This window comes from Cetorhinus maximus, chromosome 1 (genome assembly GCF_964194155.1).
Source record: "Cetorhinus maximus chromosome 1, sCetMax3.hap1.1, whole genome shotgun sequence".
NCBI lineage: Eukaryota > Metazoa > Chordata > Chondrichthyes > Lamniformes > Cetorhinidae > Cetorhinus > Cetorhinus maximus.
The window spans coordinates 184,951,475-184,972,039 of NC_135879.1; positions in this window are offsets into that span (position 1 = coordinate 184,951,475).

Consider the following 20,565-nt stretch of genomic DNA (forward strand, 5'->3'; position numbering starts at 1 on the left):
TAGGTTTTATGGAGCATCTTAAAGCAGGAAAGTGAGGTCAAGAGAAGACAGTTTTAGGGACATCATTCTAGAGTTTAGCTCCTAGGCATCTAAATGCATGACTGCCCAATGGTGAAGCAACTAAAATTGGGCTGCTCAAGAGTCCAGAATTAGATGAGCTCAGATATCATGGAAGGATGTGGGGCTGGAAGAGATTATAGGCTTAGTGATAGCGCAGCTATAAAGTTGAAAGCTCATCTTGGGGTCAAATGTGACAAAGGCTACAAAGAGATTAGTTCAGGCTCAGACAGATGCTAGGAAGAGGGATGGACTCAATAGCTAGGGAATGAAGTTTGCAATGGGGACTAAAGACAATGGCTTCAGTCATCTCAATGTTTAGTTGGAGGAAATCTTTGCTCATCTAGTACTGGATATCAGGCTTCTTTAGCTTTATTTCTTTCTTGTACCTAGTGGTGCATAAGGCAGACAAAGCAAGTGCTTATGTCTATCTCCATGGCTGGTTTTTATTGGAACAGGTCACCAACCTGTCACCAGATGCTAAAGCTTGAGGTGTGCTGCTCCATATCAAGCATGGCTGCCTAGGAGACTATCCAGCTCTGACTGCCTGCCATAGGCATATTATCAACCTGTTTGACCACATTATGAATACACCTTCTGTGACCATCAAGTCCTGGAGTGAGACACAAAGCCAGAGCTTCTGGCTCAGAGGCAGGGGTGCTACCCATTGTGTCAGAAGGGATATCAGGCTAGCAATCTGATAACTTAACAATGGTGGAGAAGCTGAAAGAGGTGCTGGTGAGGTGGAACTAGGTTTTCACCTAGCAATTCCTACCTTCCTCTCTTCTCACTCTCTTAATGGCAACTTTATGTTGATGATCCCCCTTAACACTGATTCCCTGACTGGAGCGAATATTATTTTCCTATTCACTTTTCAAAATCTTTCATAAATTCGAAAACTGTTATTAGATATACTCTTAGTCTTCTCTGCTCCAATGGAAGATGTCCCATTGTCTCCAATCTTTCTTGATAACAATCTTTGCGTATCCCTGGTATCATCCTAAATCTATGCTGTACACTTTCTATAGCTTTAATGCTCTTTCCTGAATGGGTGCCCAAAGTTACTAGTATAAATTTTTCATTACCTTTCTCTTGGCATTTTTATATATATACACTTCCGACAAATTATGTATTTGAATCCCTAGCTCCCTTTGTCTGTCTACACCCTCATGTGTCTTTCCAAGTGTCTTTGTTCAATTGTATTTTAAATTGTGGAATTGGTGACAATGCAAGTCTGAAATAAGAATACTGGAACTAAAACAACTTCATGTAATAGCTAAATCGAAGTGAATGTCTTCCATAAGTCATCAGATGTACAAAACTAAAGAGAATAGAACATACCGGTGGCAATAACATGGTTTCAGTACAGTGGTATCAGGACTGCTCCAGGTTGACTGATAACTCTGCCCATGGGACTCCAGGCTGAGTTAACCATAATGTGAGGTTAGTTAATTTAAATATTTCAAAGGTGCTCCCAGTGAAGCAAATTACACCAGAATCCACTGGCTGGTACAGAGCTGATGGCTGGCTCCTGGAACAGGAGGTCCTACTTTGGGGACTAACTATATCGGAAGGACAGGTAATGCATGAGTGGTTGTATGCAACAGAGGGTGGAAATTTCCGTGTCCACTGGTGTCAGGCGTGTTCGGCGGCATGAGCAGACAATATCACAAGGGCAAAAATCGGTTTCACGACATCGTGAAACCAGTTTGCAATCGTCCACTCTGCCCGTCGATGGCGGGCCAAGTTTCCCACCGTTGGATGTTGGGAACCTCATTGTAATACATCTACATATCATTATAAGGCCAGCCCACCGGAATCATCTACCCATGCTGGATCGCCTGCCTTTCCCGCTGACATGTTTCACAACTGTACATAAGTGACATAGGCCTAGCAAGCTGTACTGCATTTGGGACTTTGAGGTTTGTTTGCCTACCTTGCTTTGGGCAGCACTCACAGTTATCAGCACCAGGCTTCGCAGACAGCACTACATCACTTTTATGTGGGTTCTGGGGCCGGTCCCCACCTACCAGACCAGCCATAAGGTGGGGATGGCTTCTCAACAGTTTCACGGGTAGGTCTTGCTTGGGGAGGGGTGACAAGTGGCCTCAGGCAAGGGAAGAGACTGCAGGGCATGGGCTGTACTGGGGAAGTGGGTATCCCAGGGTGTGTGTGGGGGCACAAGTTGATCTGTGCAGGTGACGCAAGATGGTGTGGGCTGACGAGGCAGTCTCCAGAGGAGATCAGGCCCGATGGAGATGTGAGGATGTGTGTGATGAGTGAGTGGTGTTGTCCCTTAAGCTGGCAGTGAGTGAGATGCCAGTGAATGTGTGATGGGCTTGAGAGTGTGAGTTTAGATTGATGCCTTACCCTGGCGGCACAGATGAGATCATTCATCCTCTATCTGCATTGGATGGCCAACCTCTTCTGTGCAGCCTTCGCACTGACCACCACTGCCATTGCCTATCAAGCTGGAGTGGTAATGTTGCTGCCCCTCGTGTGGCCAGAGCAGGGGTAGAGGACATCATAACAGGCCTCAATGGCATCCAAAGGTACTCAAATGACATGTCATTAAACCAGGGGGTTGCAATCTTCCTGCCTTTCGGGGCCATGTCTTCTGTGCAGCAGCCCTGGCCTGGAAGCACTGAGAGGTGTGTGCGTGGCTGCACTTTAAATGTGGCACCCGGTGTGAGGAAGCAGCAAGATCCGATGTGGTGAAAGAATCGGAAACCACCCACTATCAAATCGTTGTGATTCCCGGGAATGCATGATTAATGAGGCGGGATTGGGACAATAAGGCGTGAAAAGCTGCCACTGCAAACATAAAACATAATTTTTCCACCTGCTACTGCATTTAGTACAATTCTGGGACAATTCTGCACCAGGGCAAACCTCCATATACCTTAAAATCAGCTACCTGATTTAAGCCAAGAGTCAGTTACTGCAGTAAAGATATCTTGGAGGGGGCATCGAATGAAGCTTTGTAGGTAGAGCTTAGGAATAAAAAAGGGGCAGCCACATTGTTAGTTGTTTATTATAGACCCCCAGATAGTCAGCGGGAAATTGAGGAGCAAATGTGTGCACAATTTGTGGAGGTGTGTAAAAACAATAACAATAGGGTAGTTATATTAGGTGATTTCAACTTTCCCAACATTAATTGGGACAGACATAGTGTTAAGGGCTTGGATGGAGTGGATTTCTTGAAATGTGTACAGGAGAACTTTTTAGGTCAATACGTAGAGGGTCCAACAAGGGACGGCGCAGGGCTGGACCTAATTCTGGGGAATGAAGCTTGACAGGTGGCTGAGGTGGTGGTGGTGGAGCATTTTAGCAATTGCAACCACAACATGGTACAGTTTAAGTTTGTTATGGACAAAGAAATAGACAAGTTGCAAAAAAATGTTTTGCATTGGGGAGAGTGGATTTTAGTAAAATAAGGCAGGATCTGGACAAGGTAGACTGGGAACAGCTACTTGTGGGGAAATCTAGAGGAGCAGTGGGGGGCGTTCAAAAAGGAAATGGGGAGGGTGCAGGCTCAACATGTTCCCTCTAGGGTGATAGGAAGGAATAACAAGCCCAGAGAACCATGGACGACCAGAGATATTCAGGATACAATGAGAAGGAAAAGAGAAGCTTTTAAGATACAAGGGAAGCAGATCAGTGGAGGCATTAATGGAGTACAGAAAGTACAGGGTGGAGCTTAAGAAAGCAATGAAGAGAGCAAAGAGGGGATATGAGAAAGCTCTGGCTGGTAAAAGTAGGGGAAGTCCCAAGATATTCTATAAGTATATCAATGAGAAGAGGATAACCAGGGAAAGAGTAGGGCCCATTAGGGATCAAGATGGCAATCTATGGGTGGAGCCAGAGGACATCAGTAGAGTGTTGAATGAATACTTCACATCTGTCTTCACCCAAGAGAATGAGGATGAAGGTATGGAACTCGGGGAGAGAGACTGCGAGGTTCTTGAGCAAATTGATATAGGGAGTGACAAGGTATTGGGGGTGTTGGCAGGCTTAAAAGTGGACAAATCTCCAAGTCCGGATGATTTGTGTCCCAGACTGCTGAGGGAGGCAAGGGAGGAGATCGCAGGGGCTCTGACCTAAATTTTTAATTCCTCTCTGGCCACAGGGGAGGTGCCAGAGGACTGGAGAACAGCTAATGTGATTCCACTATTTAAGAAGGGTTGTAGAGATAAGCCAGGAAACGACAGGCCAGTGAGTCTCACACCAGTGGTAGGGAAAGTATTGGAGAAAATTCTGAAGGAGAGAATCTATCCCCACTTGGAGAAGCAAGGTTTGATCAGGGATAGTCAGCATGGCTTTGTCAGAGGGAGGTCATGCCTAACAAACTTGATTGAATTTTTTGAGGAGGTGACCAGGCATGAAAATGAGGGTAGTGCAGTTGATGTAGTTTAGATGGGTTTCAGCAAAGCCTTTGACAAGGTCCCACATGGGAGACTTATAAAGAAGGCAAATGTACATGGGATACAGGGTAGTTTGATGAGGTGGATTCAAAATTGGCTTAGCTGTAGGAGACAGAGGGTGATGACAGAAGGATGCTTTAGTGACTGGAAGCCAGTGTCCAGTGGTGTACCACAGGAATCTGTCCTGGGTCCCCTATTATTCGTCATTTATATAAACGACATAGGTGACTATGTAGGGGGTAGGATTAGTAAGTTTGCGGATGACACAAAGATTGGCCGGGTGGTTAGCAGTGAGGTTGAGTGTCTTGGGCTACAGGAAGATATAGACGGGATGGTCAAATGGGCAGATAAGTTTCAGGTGGAATTTAACCCTGAAAAGTGTGAGGTGATATACTTTGGAAGGAGTAATTTGACAAAGAAGTATTCAATGAATGGCATGACACTAGGAAGTTCTGAGGAACAAAGGGACCTTGGCGTGTATGTCCATTGATCTCTGAAGGCAGAGGGGCATGTTAGTCGGGTGGTGAAAAAGGCTTATGGGACACTTGCCTTTATCAATCGAGGCATAGATTACAAAAGTACGGAGGTCATGTTGGAGTTGTATAGAACCTTGGTGAGGCCACAGCTGGAGTACTGTGTGCAGGTCTGGTCGCCACATTATAGGAAGGATGTGATTGCACTGGAGGGGGTGCAGAGGAGATTCATCAGGATGTTGCCTGGGATGAAACATTTAAGTTATGGAGAGTGGTTGGATAGCCTTGGATTGTTTTCATTGGAGCGGAGAAGACTGAGGGGCAACCTGATCAAGGTGTACAAGATTATGAGGGGCATGGACAGGGTGGATAGGGAGCAGCTAGTCTCCTTAACTGAAGGGTCAGTCACAAGGGGACACAAGTTCAAGGTGAGGGGTAGGAGGTTTAGGGGGGATATGAGGAAAAAGTTTTTTCCCCGGAGTGTGGTGACGGTCTGGAATGCACTGCCTGGGAGGGTAGTGGAGGCGGGTTGCCTCACATCCTTTAAAAAGTACCTGGATGAGTACTTGGCAAGTCATAACATTCAAGACTATGGGCCAAGTGCTGGTAAATGGGACTAGGTAGGTGCTTCTCATGTGTCAGTGCAGACATGATGGGCCGAAGGACCTCTTCTGCATTGTGGTTCTGTGATTCTGTGATACCTCTATTTCCACTGGTGTGTATGTAAGTGGTTGTAATGGAGAAATACATGGTGATTCTTTTGATGTCCCCAGTAGGTACCTGAAAGAACCTGTGGTTTTAGACCAAAAAACATATGTGACATCCGCTGGATTGTGAAATCAGTTGTTGTTCCACTGGTCATTTTACATCAGATACTACACATCAGTTACATCTTGTCTGCTGTCTGAATATATTTTCAGCCAGAATTTTACCCTCTCCCATGGGCGGGTTTTTAGGTGGGAAGGGAGAGTGAAATTGTAGTGACAGGACTCCCTCTGGGTTCCCGCCCCAACCACACAGTGATTTTACGCTGGGGTGGGCAAGGCCTCAGACTGGAAGCCTGCACTTGCCCTAGTTGAGGCGCCCAACCTCAATTTTTAGGCTAGTGGGAGGATTGAACCTCCATGGGGGAAACACGAAAATGAGCAGAGTTACATCTCGGGCTGGAAGGTGGGGGAGGGGGATGCCTCCAACAGAAGCCCCCTTCTGAAGTCCGGCACTCCCCCCACCCCCTTCAGGTTTGATGGCCTCTGGACCTCCCTCCGCCCCCATCCTCTCCCCGCGACCCTAAATGCCTCCTTCACCCTGCCCCCAGGCCTTTCTTACCCTCCCCGCCCTGGGACCCCTTGGACCTATTTGGGCCTCCAGTGCCCAGACTTAGGCTCTGACATTCTCCTGTACTTCTTCTTCTGTCCATTGCAGCACTGTTGCTGCAGGGGCTGGAGAGAAGCCGGCCAATCAGATTGGTGGACAGCTCTCTGAGGCCGGATCTCCTCCCAAGTGAGCGGCAGAAATCCCGCCTGTAGCCATCTAACGCTCATTAGCGCATGAAATGGCTGCAGGGCAGATGGAGTTGACAGGATTATGTTCCTTGCTGACTTTTTGGATGGCGGGAAGCAAGACCCTAAAATCTGAAAAATGCAGGCCTTGATCTAAATGATGTGCTTCCACACTCCACACTTTCCTCTTCTTCCTCCTTCTAAACTATAAGGACAACTCTGGCAATGGTTAAGGCACCCATGGTCTTCTGTACAATTTATTTGTCACTGTCTTCACAATCATAAACCTAATGTGATCTGGTGGTAAACATTCACTTCAGAAAAAAAATCTATTATAGACAGCAAATAAAATAATCTTTGTTCTTTTCAAACTATCGTTCAAAGCTTTAGCAAAAAGCTCAGTACTCACTGCTCACTAGACCTGCAAGCTGGGATATTTATAGGATAATCATCAACAAAGATTTGGTGAATTTTGACTGCTGCTTGCTCTTAATTCAGCACAGCACAGGATGGTCTTCAGCTGTATTTTTGTCTGAATTTATCATGATGACCTTTAACAAGGCTTTAACAAGCAAAATTAATTTTGTCACACATTTTGCTAAGAGATATTGGCCAGGATTTTCTAGCTGTGTTGTGGCGGAACCCCCTATGGGGGATTTGGCAGCCCAGCCAAAAGTCCATTGCCATTTGGCGGGACCAGATGAGCATGGTGGTGGGCGGGGTCGGAAAATCCCACCGTCCATTTTCAAGGGTAGGGGACCATAAGAGGGCACTGAGTATAGTCAAAAGGCCTATCAGCGTTGCCTACCCAACTTCCAATGCTTTTTATATGTACTTATTTTTCAATGTGTTTAACAAATTGATGTACTGATGGTCACATTAGTCTTGCATTTAGTATCACAAAGATTGGAAGTTGTGATTTTGTAACTAATATTTAACTGGATACAATTACAGTGCACAATCTTAACTCTTGAGGCTTACAGAAATAATCTTCACTAGTTTAAAAAAAATCTTTTGAAGTACCAGAAAATTGCTTTCAGGTTTAGAGTGTTGCTGAGTCAAGTAGATTTGTGTATTTATAAAGAAAACCATGTCGCATTTGCAGTCAGCACTGGCTCTGTTCTGGTTCTCCTTAACATTTCTCATTAATGTAAAATGTGTTAGGCTGTGGTTTTAGGGCTGAAGTGGCAATTTATTCACAAAACAGTGAAAACTCTCACATCATGCTGTCATACTGTAGTAACCAGATTCAACAAGCTAATAGGATAACAGTTTCCCCATGATATTCTTGCATAATGACTATATTCCTAGCAGTGCTATCGGTTTAAAAAGAAACATAATAGATGCTTAATTTTAAAAAAGGAACTAAAAGGATATGTCATGGCATTGCCTGGCTGGCTTTGAAACTTCACCCTCATGATAACATAACCTTTTGAAAGCAGGAATGCAGCATGTTACAAGGTATGAGGTATCATTAAAAATCCAATAATTTTGCTGAAATTGTAAAATAAAGATTTAATAGCAGTAGATTTGAATTGAAGCAATGTACATAGGAATTTAATGTTAGTTAATCTGAAGAGAAGCATTTCAAACCTTAGGAGTTTTAAAAATGGGTATAAATGTAAGAAAGAAAATCAGAGAAGTTAAAAGGAGCACCTAATCAACAGCTACAGTTTTATTCCATAAGGACTATGAATTTGTAGCACAGAGAGAACAGGACCAGCCCTATAATTTACTACGCAATGAGGTGAAGGACCGACAGGCATAACTCGCATACAAGCTTGAGCATGTGGCTGAAAGGGTGGAAGATTTTATTTATGTAACACCCTTCAGATCTCTTAGCCTAGATCTTAAAGCACTTTCCATACAATTAACCAGTTTACAGCTCTGTACGTATTGTTATGCAGTTAAATGCGGCAGTAAATTTGTGCACAGCAAAATTATATGTATGGCCAAGATTTGAGTGACCAGATTATACACTTTTGGTAGCATTGGTTAAGGGAGAATGTTGGCCAGGACACCAGGGGCCGGATTCCTATTCCCAAGCACTATTACCACTCACTTAAGTAAACATGGGCCTGAAATTTTAGATCATTGGGCACGCATGATCGGCGGGCCTGGGAGCGGCCAGGAAACAGGCCCCCGACCGTGATTTCAGGCTGGCTAGCCAATTAACGGCCAACCAGCATGAAATGCATGCTAAAAAGCTCAGCACTGCCGGGGTGGGGGCAGGAAGAGGGCGGGCGGTGACATCACCACAGGCGCGGGTGAATGCTGTGAGAGAGCTCCCTGAAGGCAGACAGCTGCCTCAGGGAGCTGCAGACTCTCAAATGATGAATAAAGGTGTAAAAAGCTGCAAAAAAATGTCTATGCATCACAATCAAGCACCTGTAAGTATACCTCTTAAAAATGCTGTCCATAGATACTTATTTTAATTTTATTTCATCCCACTCTTCGATAAGGTTTGATGAGAAAAGTAAAGGCCGCCTGGTCGATTCGCCCGTTCGCCAACTGTAAGGTTGGATGGACCATGAAAAATTGCAGACAATTATGCCGTTAATAGGCTTAATTGTCAGCTGCTGAGCTGAAGGACACTGCAGCTCCTCCTCAATGGTCCACCCTACTTCGGAATATGTACACCATCATGTCTCTGTGTAAGGTCCCAAGCGAAAAGGTCATATAGGTGTCCAAGTGTCCTCAACGAAATGACACCAAGTTGCCTTTGTTAAACACAATCCTTTGTATTTGCCTTAAAGAGTTGCTCCTGTCAGTGCAAGCCTTTGACTGTGGCTGGTCTAAGGCTTTCCCCCTTTATACTCATAATTTTGTAACAGTTTTAGCCCTCAATGATTTCCTGTTTCTCTACCTTGCCGACTGACCCATGGCCCTGTGGTAACGTGTAAAATAGCCCTTGATTGACATTTTAATTCCCTCAGTTGGCTGGGATCTTCAGCCATAAGGGTTTCCCACTTCACTGCCAACGCTGATTGGAAGATGGAAAGAGACAGGAAGACACCAGGATTCCAGCCTCATGGTGTTTTTTCCTATTTTCCTCACCTGCCTGCCCTGATCCTGCCTCCACCAGCCCAGGAAAATTACACTGAAGAGTGCTTTAGGATATAGCTTTGGCAGAACTGACCATCACACCTTTAATTGGCTGCTCAAAATCTATCTTTCCACTATACATTCTGATTACTATGATTGGAATCTGTACTTGCGAAGAATCCATTCAATATTTCTGCCATTTCCTGATCACCTGTAACAATTTATCCAATTTATCCCTAAATAGACCCATCTGTCCAATGACCTACTGGTACCGGTGCTTCATCTGGTAACATTTTTTGATCCCTTTTGTAACTCCTGCAATTTAAACCTCAGGGTGAAATTTCAATGGGGATTCTTCCAATCAGCTGCTATAACCTTGGAGGAAAGTATTTATACAATTTTCTTGGGACTCTGCCAATAGAGTTTTGCTTTGGTCACAATTTCCTGATTGTGCCCAAAGCAAAACTCCATCCTTGTATGTTTACAACACAGAAGGAAGTCATTTAGTCCATCACATTTGTGCTGGCTCTTTTCTAGAGCATCCAAAACTAGTCCTACTCACTCATGCTAACTACTCACTCATGCTAACCCCATTGCCCTATATATTTTCTCTTCTTAAAATATTTTTTTGTTCTTCCCTTAAAAAAATTCTAATACTATGCTCCTCAATTATTCCCTGTGGCAGACAACTTTCTGTGTAAAAAATATGTTTTCTAAAGTCCCTTTGCACTCTCTCAGAGACAATTAAGTTGATGATTATTCATCACTTACTGATTCCAACCCTGTGGCGTAGGCTGGAATTTTCCGCTCCCATTGGCAACAGGCATCATGGCAGGCACTGGCAGACAGTGTAGCAAGAAGGCCAAAAATCGGTTTTATGCCGTCGTCAAGCCAGTTTGAGATCGTCGATCCCACCCGTCAATGGCGGGCGGTGTTTCCTGCCACTGAAAGTTGGGAACCTAATTTCAATACTTTAGCGCCTCATTATAAGCCCTGCTCGCTGGAATCAATCCCCCACACTAGACCATCCGGGCATGTCAAGGTGATTGCACACTGACTTGTTTCACAACTGTGCACAAGCGATGTGCACCTGGCAAGCTGCACTTCACTCAGGACTTCGAGGTTTGTTTGCCTAATGTTGCTTCAGGCAGTACTTGTGGTCATCAGTGCCAGGCTTCACAGGCAGCACCTCAGCACTTTTCGGAGGGCTCACGGGCAGGTCTCTACCTACCAGACCAGCTGTAAGGCAGGGGTGGATTTTCAACTGCTGCAGGGCTAGGGCTTGCTGGGGGAAGTGGCCTCAGGAAAGGGAAGGGGCTGCAGAGTGAGGGCTTTACTAGGGAAGGGGGGGTATCCTAATATGTGTGTAGGCACATGTTGATCTATGCAGGTGGACTCATGATGGTGAGGGCTGAGGAGGCAGTCTCCAGAGAAGACTCATCTCAGTTGGAGATGTGAAGGTGTGTGTGACAGGGTGAGTGGTGATGTCCCTTGAGCTGGAGTGAGTGAGATGCCAGTGAATGTGTGATGGGCTTGTGAGTGTGTGAGTTTGTGAGTTTAGAGTGATGAGATGGTTGCCTTACCCTGGAGGCATGGGTAAGGTCATTCATCCTCTTTTTGCACTGGGTGGCCAACCTCTTCTGTGCAGCTCTGGCACTGATCACCACTGCCACCGCTTCCCATGTTAGAGTGGTGCGATTGCTGGACCTACTGCGGCCAGAGCTGGGTGGAGGACATCACGGCGGGCCTCCAAAAGGCATTCCAGTAATGGGTCACTGAACTCTCCCTGGCTTCCAGGGTCGTGTCTTCACTGGAGTAGTCCTGGGCTGCAAGCATTGAGAACAGTGTGCATGGCTGCAGTTTAGGTATGGTACCTGGAATGAGGAAACGGTGAGGTAAAAGCATGGTGGGTGATCCAGATGCCACCCGCCAATCAGACAGCATGTTTCTTGTGGCTGTATAATTAATAAGGCGGGAAGCGGATGTTACGGCGTGAAAACCCGCCATTGTGGCTGGCGGGTAAAACATCTTTTTTCACGCACACTACCGCATTTAGTGCAATTCTGGGATGATTCCACCCATACTCATTGATATTTTATTCTCGTGCAATTGTGGATTTGCAAACATTTCACTAATGGCTAATGCTTGTGTTGCAGAAGTGTTCCATACCAAGAACTACAATTATAGAATAAACATTTGCTTGAAAACAAGAGACATAAAAATATTTTCTAGCAAAAATACATAAGAATAGTCCATAAGCAAAGCTATGAACTTGGCTTTCTTGCATATTGCTAGTTTCAAGATAAAGATATACCTTAGTTGCACTGGTGAGTAATTCTACAGTTACACAACTGTCCAAACGTAAGGCAGTGGAATTGTGCGTGAAATGAGATGTTTAAACTCAGCATGATTATGAGAACAGGGTAAAGTTAAAATATAATTATCTACAACTGAGGAAAATAAAAAAATGTATAACCTAGCTTCTTCAGCTAAATTATAACACATCTACTCTAACTAACTTAAGGTCATAGGTTCAGAAATGAATTATCTTGCCTACCTTATGATCAGCAGAAATTAGTAATTAGAATAATTATTGCAATAATGAAATATATTCCTGCATAAAGCTCAAAGTAGCTTATACAGACAATGAAATGAAAAAGTGAAACAAGAAGATTTATTTGTAATAATTTTACTGTGAAATGATGCAAAGATATAAATATCACACCAGTACAGAAAGTTCTAGGATTTCAGTTAATATTCATTACCAAGACGCCATAGAAAAGGTTTGGCTAATTGTTTTGTGATTAAAATTGTAATGCAGGTTATATAAACTCTACAATCAAATAAATATCTTCCTGCCCCTTCTATACTACTACCTAAAAAACTGAAAACCAACAAATAACATAGAGCCTAATTCTCCAAAGAACCATAGAACCATAGAAACATTACGGTGCAGAAACAGGCTATTCAGCCCATCGTGTCTGCACCAGCCAAAAATAGAAAAAAGAAACTATCCGCTCATTTTAATTCCACTTTCCAGCACCTGGTCCATAGCCTTGCAGATTACAGTACTTCAGATGCAGATCCAGGTACTTTTTAAATGAGTTGATCGTTTCAGCCTCAACCATCAACTTAGGCAGTGAATTCCTGATGCCCACCACCTTTGGGTGAAAATATTTTTCCTCATGTTCCCTTTAATCCTTCAACCAATCACCTTAAATCTATGCCCCCTGGTAATTGACCCCTCAGCTAAGGGAAACAGGCCTTTCCTGTCTACCCTATCCAGGCCCCTCATAATTTTATACACATCAATTAGGTCACTCCTTAGCCTCCTCTGTCCTAAGGAAAGCAACCCTTGCCGATCCAATCTCTCCCCATAGCTGCAATTTTCAAGCCCTGGCAACATTCTTGTAAATCTCCTCTGAACTCTCTCCAGAACAATTATGTCTTTCCTGTAATGTGGTGACCAGAACTGTACACAAATTTCCACTGTGGCCTAACCAGCATTTTATACAGTTCCATCATCAGATCCCTGCTTTGTATTCAGTACCTCGCCCAGTAAAGGAAAGCATTTCCATATGCTTTCTTGACCACCTTGTCCACCTGCCCTACCACCTTCAAGGACCTGTGGACATGCACTTCAAGGTCTCTCACGTCCTCAACCCCTCTCAATAACTTCCTGTTTATTGAGTATTCCCTAGCTTTGTTTGCCCTTCCCAGATGCATTACCTCACACTTTTCCAGATTGAATTCCATTTGCCACTTCTCTGCTCACTCAACCAAACCTTTGATATCATTTTGGAGTCGATAGCTATCCTCTTCACTATCAACTACATGGCCAATTTTTGTGTGATCTGCAAATTTCCTAATCATCCCTCCCACATTGATGTCCAAATCATTAATATATAGAATGAACAGCAAGGGCCTCAACACTGAGCCCTGTGGAACACCACTGGAAACTGCTTTCCAATCACAAAAACATCCATCGACCGTTACCCTTTGTTCCCTGTCACTGAGTCAATTTTGGATCCAACCCGCCACCTTCTCCTGTTTCCCATGAAATTTCACTTTCCTGATCAATCTGCCATTTGGGACCTTGTCAACTGTCCTACTGAAATCTATGTAGACAACATCCAATACACTACCCTCATCGCCGTCGGATTGCCACTCAGCTCCTTTTTTTTTGCACTAAGTTGAAGCTCCGCGTTTCTGGCTCAGACTTCTGAACTGGGCCTGTTCAGAAATATGGAGCATGCCCATTGTCGGAGTGCTTCCTCATCCTGCAGGAATGTTAGGGGAAGCCATTCAACACCCCCTTTTTACAGCACTACCTGCCGTATTTTGGTAAGTCTTCATTCACTAATACACTGAAAAGTTTTGGGACATTTAAATAGCTTTTCACTGTGTTAGTGATTGAGTGTGAGTGAGGTAAATGGGTAGGGTGGAAAGCTGCTAGGGTGGCAGGGTGTTTGTGCCAGCTTGACAGGGTGATAGGGTGGTAGAGTGAGCAGGGTGCCATCCTGGTAGGGTGGCAAAGTAGTAGGTGGCAGAGTGGTGGGTGGCAGGATGGTTAGGGTGGCGGGGTGGGTAAGGTGGTGAGCTAGGGTCAGGTTGGGTCAGCGGGAGTTGGAGAGTTGGGGTGGTTTGGATGATCAAGGGATCGGGGGTTGGAGGATTGAGGGAAGTTTGGGGGTTACGAGGAGTTGGGGTTGAGGGGGGCTCAGAGAGTTTGGGGAGTCGAAGGGATGGGGAATTCTGAGAGTCAGGAAGGGACAGAGGGTTAGAGGGGGGCTTGGGTGGCTGGGCAGGGTGGGTGTCAGTGGGTAGTCCAGGATGGGGAGCAGAGGTTTAGTTGGATAGTTACCCCAGGAATTAGACATGTTGTTTCTCTGTTGAACATTTCCTGAGTAACTGTCCAGGTAACTGAGTCCAAAGCCTCCAAAGTCTTCATCTCTAACTCAGAGCCTGAGACTTTTTTGGAGGGTCCCAGGTATGTGGGAATTGCCTATCGGAAGTTGAAACTTCCTGAGCAATTCCCACACAGTCCTTGTGGGATTGGACTTCTGAGAGGTCCCGTAGAGCATCCCCTGGGGTACGTCCAGCCTCTGACCATCCGGAGACCAGAAGGTCTGGGCCATGGAATCATATACAGCACAGAAGGAGGCTGTTCACTCCTTTGTATCTGTGTTGGCCCCTTGTTCGAGAAATCATAAACTGATCCCTCCTAACTCACTAACTCCTTATAGCCCTGTTTCTCTCTTGCTTCATATGTTCATCCACGTTTCCCTTAAAAGGTGTAATTGTCCCTGGCTCAATAATTCCCTGTGGCAAAACAATACATGTTCAAGCAGCCCTTGGCATAAACAAATTTCTCCTAACCTCTCTCATCATTCTCTTTGCAAATATTTTCAACATCACTGATTGCCCAACCAGAGGAAACTGTCTTTCCCTATTCACTCTAATAGAATTTCTAACATTGTAAACAAAAGTTAAAAGCAAACACTCAAGATCAAGGAAAGAAATTAGTTTAACAAACAAAATGTTTGTGAAACCCCGAGAGAATGAATTTGTTAAGGCATAGAAAGACACAAAGCTAAGAGAGACTGTGAGAGAAATTGGGCTCTATCACACTCATTTTGTAGGTGCTAATTAATCTTCGAATGCACAGAAAGAGCATCCAAGATATCTACACACACACACACACTTCCAAAGTGAAGTGCACTGGATGCAATCTTAATAAAATGGTTGTAACTAATGAATACTGACTGCATGCAGAGCAGGAAGATTATGACATCAGTGTGCAAAGCTGATTTGATGCCAGCTTTGCCATTTTGGAATGTCATTCTCCAGCTTATCCCCTTACTTAACCGCAGCAAGACACAACATTAAACGGCATGAAGGAGACCTGTCAGCACTACTTAAAGGGATCATAAGACACTTACATAAGAACAGAAAATACTGGAAATATTCAGCAGATCTGGCAGCATTTATAGTGAGAGAGAGAGAGAGAGTTAACAGTTCATGTCGGCGACCTTACATCAAAGGCCTGAAACGTTAACTCTGCTTCTCCCTCCATAGATGCTGCTTGATTTCCTGAGTATTTCCAGCATTTTCTGTTTTTAATTCATATTTCCAGCACCATTTTGCTTTTGTGTTAACTAATTACACATTAGCTGTTGGATTATTTTTTTCTGGCTGCTGGTGCAATTGCATACAAATTGGAAGCTTTGTTCAAAGTTTGAATCATCTGCTGGAAGTGATCTGGATAGTGCTGAAGCACTCCTTGATGATTTGAAAACTTGTGCTGGAGGGAGGAGGATTGGGAGAAGAGCTCTAAGCACGAATTTCTTTTACCTCATCTTCGGCAATGGTCAATCCTGGAGATTGCATCAAGGAGCCCTAGTGAAACAGAAGTCAATGGGAATCAGGGTGAAAACTCTCCACTGGTTGGAGTCATACCTAGCACAAAAGAAGATGGTTATGGTTGTTGGAGGTCAATCATCTCAGTCCTGGGACATCACTGCAGGAGTTTCTTAGAGCAGTGCCCTCGGCCCAACTATCTTCAGCTGTTTCACATATGACCTTCCTTCCATCATAAAGTCAGAAATGGGGATGTTTGATGATGATTGCACAATGTTCCACACCATGCTTGACTCCTCAGGTACTGAAACAGTCTGTGTCCATATGCAGCAAGACCTGGACAATATCCAGGCTTGGGCTGATAAGTGGCAAGTAAGATTTGTGCCACATAAGTGCCAGGGAATGACCATCTCCAAAAAGAGAGAATCCAACCATCTCTCCTTGACATTCAATGGCATTACCATTGCTGAATCCCCCACTATCAGCATCCTGGGGGTTACCATTGACCAGAAACTGAACTGGGCTAGCCATATAAATGCTGTGGCTACAAGAACAGGTCAGAGGCTAGGAATCGTGTGACGGGCGACTCACCTCCCAACTCCCCAAAGCCTATCCACCATCTACAAGGCACAAGTCAGGAGTGTGATGGAATATTCTTCAGCTTGCTGGATGTGTGCAGTGCCAACAACACTCAAGAAGCTTGAAAGTATCCAGGACAAAGCAGCCTTTATGATTGCCACCCCATCCACCACCTTCAACATTGACTCCCTCCACCACCAATGCACAGTGGCAGTAGTGTGTACCATCTGCAAGATGCACTGCATCAACTCAATAAGGCTCCTTTGACAGCACCTTCCAACCCATGACCTCTGCCACCTAGAAAGATAAGGACAGCAGGTGTATGGGAACACCACCAGCAGCAAGTTCCCCTCCAAGCTACACACTATCCTAATTTGGAACTGTATCACAATTCACAGTTCCTTCACTATCGCTGGGTCAAAATCCTGGAACTCCCTCCCTAACAGCACTGTGGGTGTGCCTACAGCACATGCACTGCAGCGGTTCAAGAAGGTGACTCACCACCACCTTCTCAAGGGAATTAGGGATAGGCAATAATTGCTGGTCTCATCAGTAATTGAAAGTACTTTGAAAGAAATTGAAAGTTTCCATTAAAAGAATAAACAATTAAAAAATTCTCTTCACTTCACTTCACTAAAAAAGTTGGGACTGAAATATACCAACTGCTGCAGCCAGAACCGCAACCTCAAAACAGGGTAAGAGCCCTATTGCCTATGGCTGTCAAGATGATGCATATGGGATATATGGGAGATGTTTGTGTGAGGAAGTACTCTTGATCCCCTGGCAAGCCACACCCACATCGAAAGGGGTGTGGGTAGGATAAACCAGTGTCCCACAACTCTCCAACTCTTACTTTTGACTCCAAGTAGCAGGTTGTGAATGCCAGTGACCAGAAATAGAAAGCAATTGGACAAGCACGAGAGTATACACATGCTGCAGAGGAAAAATTTCCAAAACAGAAAAGAACAAGAGACAAAGAGTGGATGACAGATGAGATGCCAGCAATGAAGATAGGAAGGAGAAAGGCATCTGAGTATGCTGAAATTTTAAAAAAAAATAAAGAATGCACATAGGCAGGCTTAAGAGAAATGCATAATGAAGTGCATGATGAAGTATTAGAGCTGGAAAGAAATCACAAAATGAGAATTATGCATCAGAAGGTGATATCTTTGACAGATAGAAAGAAAGTATGTGCATAAAGGACAAAGCTGGTAAAATATTGTTGGAAAGGGATGAAGCAGCAAAAAGATGGACGGAATATAAAAGTGAATTGAATCCAAATTGAGCATCTCCTCAAGAAATATAGGCAAATTATGGGCCAAATATTATGATATCAGAGGTAAAAAATGCTTTGAAATTGTTGAGTACAGGAAATTCTGCAGGCATAGGTAGATGAAGTAACAACAGAACATCTAAAAACGCTTGGAGAAACAGAATTTGAAATGATAGCAGAAATTTCTGATCAAATAACATTCTAAGTGACTGGAGAAATTCATTATTTGTTATGTTACCTAATGGAGTGCAATCAATTTAGAACTGTAAGTTTAATGGGTTCTCATTAAACTGATCTTGAAAATCATAATACAAAGAAATAATAACACATTTGAAGCAGAAAATGGTGAAACATAGTCTGCATTTAGACCTGGAGTAGGAACAAGAGAGGCAAGATTTAACCTAAGAACAATCTTGGATAAATATCTAGAAGTACACAAGAACAAAATGTGGGGAGGTGTTGGCATAGTGGTATTGTCACTGGACTAGTAATCTAGATACCCTGGTTGAATCTGGAGTTAAAAGTCTAATGATGATCCTAGAACCATTGTTGATTGTCTTAAAAAAATCCATCTGGTTTGCTAAAGGAAATCTGCTGTCCATTCCTGGTCTGACCTACATGTAACTCCAGACCCACAGCAATGTCGTTGACTCTTAAATGCCCCCTGAGTTCTCAAGGGCATTTAGGGGTGGGCAATAAATGCTGGCCCAGCAAGGGATGCCCACACCCCAAGTTTATAGCTTAGCCAACTTAACTTGAACATACATACAAATCCCTTTACAGCTTTAAGACTTCAACTCTAGTGGATCCTTTTCCAACCCAGAGCTTCCAGTCCACTTTAACTACTGAAGTTACAAACTTCTCTCTCTGGTAGAAACAGCTTTCTAATTAAGGCTGCGGCTTTCCCAAGGTAACTAAGACTGTACTTTACTATTAATTCTCACAAGCTAGGCTTTAGCTGACTGAACTGCTGCTAATTAGTTATATGTTTTCTATCCACACTCTCTTAAGGCAATTACTTTAGCCTCAACAATCCTGTTTACACTGGATCCACTGATCTCTAATACTGGATTCTTAGATAACGCCCTACACAAATACTAACATCCCAGCAAGTGCCCTACGGCTGGCAAGTGGTCTCCCAGCAGGTGCTCTCCCTGCTCCTAACTCTCTCTCCTAACAAATTCCCCCAGCAAATGTCTTATGGCAAATGCTAACCTTTGGCACAGAGACCTGAGCAATGCACTCCTATTTTATGCTCTGTTTGCAGGTAGTTTTGCAACATTTATTCCAAGTATGTGCACCTGGAGCAACAGAACTAATGACTTCTAACCCAATATTTGCAACTCTTGACCAATGGGACGAGTGCTCCCAGCATCCCCACAATAATCTAACATTAATTTGTATTTCTAACCAGAGGCCATAGGAATATTTTGGGCTCAAGACCATTCTTCCAGACAATCAGCCTTGCAGCCGTGGCACCCCTTCTAACTGCTAGACTTTAACTTGCATATTTGACTGGAGGCCTGGAATAACTAGTTTTCAAGCCACCTTAGTGGCCAATCAGCATTGTAGCTTTGGCTTTCTTTGCTGCTAAGGTAGACTCGCTGGAGCCCAAATGTGCAAATGTGTCCCAGTTATAATTTCAGTTCGGTCCCAAAGGACTCACGTGCTCCTTCTTAAAGCTATATCACAGCATTTGATATAAAGAGATGCTAACTCTAAAACTTTCTTAACAAATTTCAAAATTCACAAATCATCCCAATAATGCATACAAATGAAGGCTTCTCATCTCTAAGCTTCTGTACAGGAAGGAGACAGTGGCATTGTCACTGGGCTAGTAATTCAGGGACCCAGGGTAATGGTCTGGGGACCTGGGTATTCAAATTCAATAAAAATGTGGAATTAGAAGTCTAACGATGACGATGAAACCATTGTTAATTGTTGTAAAACTCCATCTGGTTCATGAATGTCCTTTAGGGAAGGAGTTTTTTTAAAAATTCATTCACAGGATGTAGGCTTCACTGGCTGGGCCAGCACTTATTGCCCATCCCTGGTTGCCTTTGAGAAGGTGGTGGTGAGCTGCCTTCTTGAATCGTTGCAGTCCCTGTGGTGTAGGTGCACCCACAGTGCTGTTAGGGAGAGAGTTCCAGGATTTGACCCAGCAACAGTGAAGGAACAGCGATATATTTCCAAGTTAGGATGTTGAGTGACTTGGAGGGGAGCTTCCAGGTAGTGGTGTTCCCATCTATCTGCTGCCCTTGTCCTTCTAGATGGCAGTGGTCATGGGTTTGGAAGGTGCTGTCTAAGGAACCTTGGTGAATTCATGCAGTGCATCTTGTAGATGGTGCGCACTGGTGCTATTGTGCGTCAGTGGTGGAGGGAGTGAACGTTTGTGGATGTGGTGCCAATCAAGCGAGTTACTTTGTCCTGGATGATGTCAAGCTTCTTGAGTGTCGAGGGAGCTGCACTCATCCAGGCAAGTGGGGAGTATTCTATCACACTCCTGACTTGTGCTTTGTAGATAGTGGACAGGCTCTGGGGAGTCAGGAGGTGAGTTACATGTCCCAGGATTCCTAGCCTCTGACCTGCTTTTGTAGCCACAGTATTTATATGGCTAGTCCAGTTCAGTTTCTGGTCAATGGTAACCGCCAGGCTATTGAGAGGGGGAGGTGGTGGCATCGTGGTATTGCCACTGACTAGTTTTCCAGAGACCCGAGGGTAATGCTTTGGGGACCCGGGTTCAAACCATACTATGAAAGATGGTGAAATTTGAAATTAATGAAAATCTGGAATTATAAGTCTCATGATGATCATTAAACCATTGCTGTTTGTCATAAAATACCATCTGATTCACC